The sequence below is a fragment of the Balaenoptera ricei genome, chromosome 1 (genome assembly GCF_028023285.1).
Source record: "Balaenoptera ricei isolate mBalRic1 chromosome 1, mBalRic1.hap2, whole genome shotgun sequence".
NCBI classification, from domain to species: domain Eukaryota; kingdom Metazoa; phylum Chordata; class Mammalia; order Artiodactyla; family Balaenopteridae; genus Balaenoptera; species Balaenoptera ricei.
Window position 1 is genome coordinate 109,551,276 of NC_082639.1, and position 7,545 is coordinate 109,558,820.

General features: G+C 40.7%; 1 pseudogene; it reads left to right on the forward strand.

Moving 5' to 3' along the window:
* Positions 1-3,355: 3,355 nt before the first annotated feature.
* Positions 3,356-5,078, forward strand: LOC132351656 (asparagine synthetase [glutamine-hydrolyzing]-like; annotated as a pseudogene).
* Positions 5,079-7,545: the final 2,467 nt, after the last annotated feature.

Sequence of the window (7,545 nt, forward strand, 5' to 3'; positions counted from 1 at the left end):
GCATTCCTATACACTAATGATGAAAAATCTGAAAGAGAAAGTATGGAAACACTCCCATTTACCATTTCAACAAAAAGAATAAAATATCTAGGAATAAACCTACCTAGGGCGACAAAAGATGTGTATGCAGAAAACTATAAGACACTGATGAAAGAAATTAAAGATGATACCAACAGATGGAGAGATATACCATGTTCCTGGATTGGAAGAATCAATATTGTGAAAATGACTATACTACCCAAAGCAATCTACAGATTCAGTGCAATCCCTATCAAATTACCAATGGCATTTTTTACAGAACTAGAACAAATCATCTTAAAATTTGTATGGAGACACAAAAGACCCCAAATAGCCAAAGCAGTCTTGAGGGAAAAAAACGGAGCTGGAGGAATCAGACTCCCTGACTTCAGACTATACTACAAAGCTACAGTAATCAAGACAATATGGTACTGGCACAAAACCAGAAACATAGATCAATGGAACAAGATAGAAAGCCCAGAGATAAACCCACGCACCTATGGTCAACTAATCTATGACAAAGGAGGCAAAGATATACAATGGAGAAAAGACAGTCTCTTCAATAAGTGGTGCTGGGAAAACTGGACAGCTACATGTAAAAGAATGAAATTAGAACACTCCCTAACACCCTACACAAAAATAAACTCAAAATGGATTCGAGACCTAAATGTAAGACCAGACACTGTAAAACTCTTAGAGGAAAACATAGGAAGAACACTCTTTGACATAAATCACCGCAAGATCTTTTTTGATCCACCTCCTAGAATAATGGAAATAAAAACAAAAATAAACAAATGGGACCTAAAGAAACTTCAAAGCTTTTGCACAGCAAAGGAAACCATAAGCAAGATGAAAAGACAACCCTCAGAATGGGAGAAAATATTCGCAAATGAATCAACGGACAAAGGATTAATCTCCAAAATATATAAACAGCTCATGCAGCTCAATATTAAAGAAACAAACACCCCAATCCAAAAATGGGCAGAAGACCTAAATAGACATTTCTCCAAAGAAGACATACAGTTGGCCAAGAAGCACATGAAACTCTGCTCAACATCACTAATTATTAGAGAAATGCAAATCAAAACTACAATGAGGTATCACCTCACACCAGTTCGAATGGGCATCATCAGAAAATCTACAAACAACAAATGCTGGAGAGGGTGTGGAGAAAAGGGAACCCTCTTGCCCTGTTGGTGGGAATGTAAATTGATACAGCCACTATGGAGAACAGTATGGAGCTTCCTTAAAAAACTAAAAATAGAATTACCATATGACCCAGCAATCCCACTACTGGGCATATACCCAGAGAAAATCGTAATTCAAAAAGACACATGCACCCCAATGTTCATTGCAGCACTATTTACAATAGCCACGTCATGGAAGCAACCTAAATGCCCATCGACAGACAAATGGATAAAGAAGAAGTGGTACATATATACAATGGAATATTACTCAGCTATAAAAAGGAACGAAATTGGGTCATTTGTTGAGACGTGGATGGATCTAGAGACTGTCATACAGAGAGAAGTAAGTCAGAAAGAGAAAAACAAATATTGTATATTAACGCATATATGTGGAACCTAGAAAAATGGTACAGATGAACTGGTTTTCAGGGCAGAAATTGAGACACAGATGTAGAAAACAAATGTATGGACACCAAGTGGGGAAAGTGGCGGGTGGGGGTGGGGGTGGGGGTGTGATGAATTGGGCGATTGGGATTGACATGTATACAGTGATGTGCATAAAATAGATGACTAAAAAAAAAAAAAAAAAGACCCAGCTCAGTCAAAAATAAAAATAAATAAAATAAATAAATTAAAAAAAAAAAAAAGAAAACCAATTCATGATATATCTGTGTTGTGGAATACTGTGAAGTAATCACAACAAAGAAAGTAGACCATACATGCTGGCATGGAAGGAGAGTCAAGATATTTGAGTGCAAAAGCAGGCTGCCGTACTGTCTGTGCAATATGATTCTATTTTTCTTCCTTTTTTTTTTTTTAAGTAAACAACTCTTTGTTTGCATGTGGACAAAAGCAGTCTAGAAAGGCACAACAAAATGTAAGTGAAGGTTACTTCTCGGGAAGAGTGAAACTGAATAGTTGTTTGGTTTTTTTTTTAACATCTTTATTGGAGTGTAATTGCTTTACAATGGTGTGTTCGTTTCTGCTTTATAACAAAGTGAATCAGTTATACATATACATATGTCCCCATATCTCTTCCGCCTTGCGTCTCCCTCCCTCCCACCCTCCCTATCCCACCCCTCTAGGTGGTCACAAAGCACCGAGCTGATCTCCCTGTGCTATGTGGCTGTTTCCCACTAACTACCTATTTTACGTTTGGTAGTGTATATATGTCCATGCAAATCTCTCACTTTGTCCCAGCTTACCATTCCCCCTCCCCGTATCCTCAAGTCCATTCTCTAGTAGGTCTGCGTCTTTATTCTCGTCCTGCCCCTAGGTTCTTCATGACCTTTTTTTTTTTTTTTTTTTAGATTCCATATATATGTGTTAGCATACGGTATTTGTTTTTCTCTTTCTGACTTACTTCACTCCGTATGACAGTGTCTAGGTCCATCCACCTCACTACGAATAGTTTTTACTTTGTATATTTATGTTTGTTTATTTGTTTGGTTGGTTTTTTTTGGCCACACCGTGTGGCTTACAGTCATCCTAATTCCCCGACCAGGGATAAAACCTGTGAGCCCTGCAGCGGAAACACGGAATCCTAACCACTGGACTGCCAGGGAATTCCCTTTACTTTGTATATTTCTGTATTTTTAATTTAATTTTACTTTTTTACAATAAACAGATATGGTTTATATTTTCTAAGACTAATTTTGGGCCCAAGCAGGCCTGAAAAGGGAACATTTCATAAGGTTCATAGAGAGAACTGTCTCAAGGCCAGGGACCCTAAAAAAGAGAGTGACTCAGAAGAGAAGGACAGTCACTGAAATAAAGCCTAGTAATTAGATCATAAATTATCTTAGTGAGAATGAAAATAGTAAGGCATCAGAAGCAACTAATGTGGCTGCAGAGATAAGTTCTCTGAAGTAGGATTTTTGAAGGGCTTGTTCCAAACATGAAAGGAGGAGGGCTGAAGCTTTCCCCTTTGCTCTCCAAATTCTTTGCTTCCTTTTAGTTGACTTTATAAAACAGCTTTATTGAGATATAATTCACATACCATAAAATTAATCCATTTAAAGTGTACAGAGACTGCAAGTCGCAGCCTGCTCACCTCACGCTCGCCCACCCGCCCACCCCGCTGGAGCCCAGAATTTCTTTGATCGTATTTGAATAAGTCACTTGGAGAGAGCCCATAGCTCCATTGCACCATGTGTGGCTTTTGGGCCCTCTTTGGCAGCGACGACTGCCTTTCTGTTCAGTGTCTGAGTGCTATGAAGATTGCACACAGAGGTCCAGATGCATTTCTTTTTGAGAATGTCAATGGATACAACAACTGCTGCTTTGGATTTCACTGGTTGCCGGTGGTTGACCAGCTGTTTGGAATGCAGCCAATTCGAGTGAAGAAATATCCTTACTTGTGGCTCTGTTACGACGGTGAAATCTACAACCATAAGAAGCTGCAACACCGTTTTGAATTTGAATACCAGACCAAAGTGGATGGTGAGATAATCTTTCATCTTTATGACAAAGGAGGAATTGAGCAAACAGTTTGTATGTTGGATGGGGTATTTGCATTTATTTTACTGGATACTGCCAATAAGAAAGTGTTCTTGGGCAGAGATATCTATGGAGTCAGACCTTTGTTTAAAGACGGGACAGAAGATGGATTTTTGGCCGTGTGTTCAGAAGCTAAAGGTCTCATTACCTTGAAGCACTCTATGACTCCTTTTTTAAAAGTGGAGCTTTTTCTCCCAGGACACTATAAAGTTTTGGATTTAAAGCCAAATGGCAAAGTAGCATCAGTGGAAATGGTTAAATATCATCACTGTAGAGATGAACCTCTGCATGCCCTGTATGACAGCGTGGAGAAACTTCCCAGGTTTTGAGATAGAAACTGTGAAGAACAACCTACGAATCCTTTTTGACAATGCCATTAAGAAACGTTTGATGATGGACAGAAGGATTGGCTGCCTTTTATCAGGTGGCTTGGATTCCAGTTTGGTTGCTGCCATCCTGTTGAAGCAGCTAAAAGAGGCCCAAGTACAGTATCCTCTCCAGACATTTGCGATTGGCATGGAAGACAGTCCCGATTTACTAGCTGCTAGAAAGGTGGCAAAGCATATTGGGAGCGAACACCATGAAGTCCTCTTTAACTCTGAGGAAGGCATTCAGGTCCTGGATGAAGTCATATTTTCCTTGATATTACATCAAGGAAATATTACATTTCCTTGATATTTCCTTGATATTATGATATTACAACAGTCCGTGCTTCAGTAGGTATGTACTTAATTTCGAAGTACATTCGGAAGAACACGGATAGCGTAGTGATCTTCTCTGGAGAAGGTTCAGATGAACTTACACAGGGTTACATATATTTTCACAAGGCTCCTTCCCCTGAGAAGGCCGAGGAGGAGAGTGAGCGGCTTCTGAAGGAACTCTATTTGTTTGATGTTCTCTGAGCAGATCAACTACTGCTGCCCATGGCCTTGAACTGAGAGTCCCCTTCCTGGATCATCGATTTTCTTCCTATTACTTGTCTCTGCCACCAGATATGAGAACCCCCAAGAACGGGATAGAAAAACATCTCCTGAGAGAGACGTGTGAGGACTCCAATCTGATACCTAAAGAGATTCTCTGGCGACCAAAAGAAGCCTTCAGTGATGGAATAACCTCAGTTAAGAATTCCTGGTTTAGGACTTCACAGGAGTACATTGACCATCAGGTTGATGATGCAGCGATGGCAAGCGCAGCCCCAAATTTCCCGTCAGTACTCCCAAAATGAAAGAAGGCTATTACTACCGTCAGATCTTTGAACGTCACTACCCGGGCTGCGCCGACTGGCTGCCTCATTACTGGATGCCCAGGTGCACTAGCGCCACTGACCCTTCCGCCCGCACTCTGACCCATTACAAGGCCGCCGCCAAAGCTTAGGTACTCCCTGACCCGTGGAGTGAAAGTAAATATTTCTTCTCATTATGAAGGGTAGGGGGTTTGGGGGCAGGATGAGTCAACTGCCCAGGCTTGCTTGGGTGTGAAAAAATAAAAGTCTTAAGTCTGAAAAAAACAAATAAATAAAGTGTACAGTTCAGTGGTTTTTAGTATATTCACAGGCGATGCAATCATCAACACAATTTAATTTTAGAATATTTTCATAATCTCAAAAAGAAAATAATATCCATTAGCAGCCACTTTCCATTCTCCACCCCCAGCCCTAGGCAGCCGCTCATATATAGATTTGTTTTTTCTGGACATTTTATATAAATGGAACCATATAATATGTGGCCTTCTGTGTCTGGCTTATTTCACTTTGCACGATGATTTCAAGGTCCACCCACGTTGTAGCATGCATTAGTACTTCATTATATTTCATGTCCAAATAATATTCCATTGTTTGGCTATACCACATTTTGTTTATCCATTCATCAGTTGATTGACATATGGGTTGTTTCCACTTTTTAGCGACTATGAATAATGTTACTATGAACATTTGTGAACTAGTTTTCCTCTGGACATATGTTTTCATTTCTCTTGAGTATATATACATAGGAATGGTGAGATATATTTTTCTGTTTGATTGAGGAGGGGGATTTCTTTCTCTTTCATGTTGGAGCCTTTCCTCAAATATCTAGTGATCCCTGGTGATCCTGTTTATATTTAAATCAGAATTTTCAGCACGTCCATCTCAGCCCAGCCTTTCAAGGTAGCCATTGCCTCCAAATTCTAAGATTTTTAGGATAAGACGTTCTTGCTTTACCATCTTAAAACCAAAAGTCTTATGTACACCTTAAAAATTAATTACAGCAGCAATAATTATATTCTTTTAAAAAAATTACAGTAAAGCAAAAATCACATTATAACTTCTTCCAACTCTATTTTCCTCTCCAGGGACCAAGTTATTCCCCTCACTCCAGCAAAGCATACTTTCTGCTTTAATTCCATTTTGCTTGTCTGTAAAGCTTTTGATTTCTCCATCAAATCTAAATGAGATCCTTGCCGGGTAGAGTAATCTTGGTTGTAGGTTCTTCCCTTTCATCACTTTAAGTATATCATGCCACTCCCTTCTGGCTTGCAGAGTTTCTGCTGAGAAATCAGCTGTTAACCTTATGGGAGTTCCCTTGTATGTTATTTGTCGTTTTTTCCTTGCTGCTTTCAATAATTTTTCTTTGTCTTTAATTTTTGCCACTTTGATTACTATGTGTCTCGGCGTGTTTCTCCTTGGGTTTATCCTGTATGGGACTCTCTGCGCTTCCTGGACTTGGGTGGCTATTTCCTTTCCCATGTTAGGGAAGTTTTCGACTATAATCTCTTCAAATATTTTCTCTGGTCCTTTCTCTCTCTCTTCTCCTTCTGGGACCCCTATAATGCGAATGTTGTTGCGTTTAATGTTATCCCAGAGGTCTCTTAGGCTGTCTTCATTTCTTTTCATTCTTTTTTCTTTAGTCTGTTCCGCAGCAGTGAATTCCATCATTCTGTCTTCCAGGTCATTTATCCGTTCTTCTGCCTCAGTTATTCTGCTATTGATTCCTTCTAGTGTAGTTTTCATTTCAGTTATTGTATTGGTCATCTCTGTTTGTTTGTTCTTTAATTCTTCTAGGTCTTTGTTAATCATTTCTTGCATCTTCTCAATCTTTGCCTCCATTCTTATTCCGAGGTCCTGGATCATCTTCACTATCATTATTCTGAATTCTTTTTCTGGAAGGTTGCCTATCTCCACTTCATTTAGTTGTTTATCTGGGGTTTTTTCTTGTTCCTTCATCTGGTACATAGCCCTCTGCCTTTTCATCTTCTCTATCTTTCTGTAACTGTGTTTTTTGGTCCACAGGCTGCAGGATTATAGTTTTTCTTGCTTCTGTTGTCTGCCCTCTGGTGGTTGAGGCTATCTAAGAGGCTTGATGGGAGGCTCTGGTGGTGGGTAGAGCTGACTGTTGCTGTGGCGGTCAGAGCTCAGTAAAACCTTAATCCACTTGACTGTTGATGGGTGGGGCTGGGTTCCCTCCCTGTTGCTGTGGCGGTCAGAGCTCAGTAAAACCTTAATCCACTTGACTGTTGATGGGTGGGGCTGGGTTCCCTCCCTGTTGGCTGTTTTGCCTGAGGCAACCCAACACTGGAGCCTACCCGTGCTCTTTGGTGGGGTTAATGGCAGACTCTGGGAGGGCTCACGCCAAGGAGAACTTCCCAGAACCTCTGCTGCCAGTGTCCTTATCCCCACGGTGAAACAGAGCCACCACTCGCCTCTGCAGGAGACCCCCCAACACCAGCAGGTAGGTCTGGTTCAGTCTCCCCCAGGCTCACTGCTCCTTCCCCTGGGTCCTGATGCACACATTACTTTGTGTGTGCCCTCCAAGAGTGGGGTCTCTGTTTCCCCCAGTCCCGTCAAAGTCCTGCAATCCAATTCCCA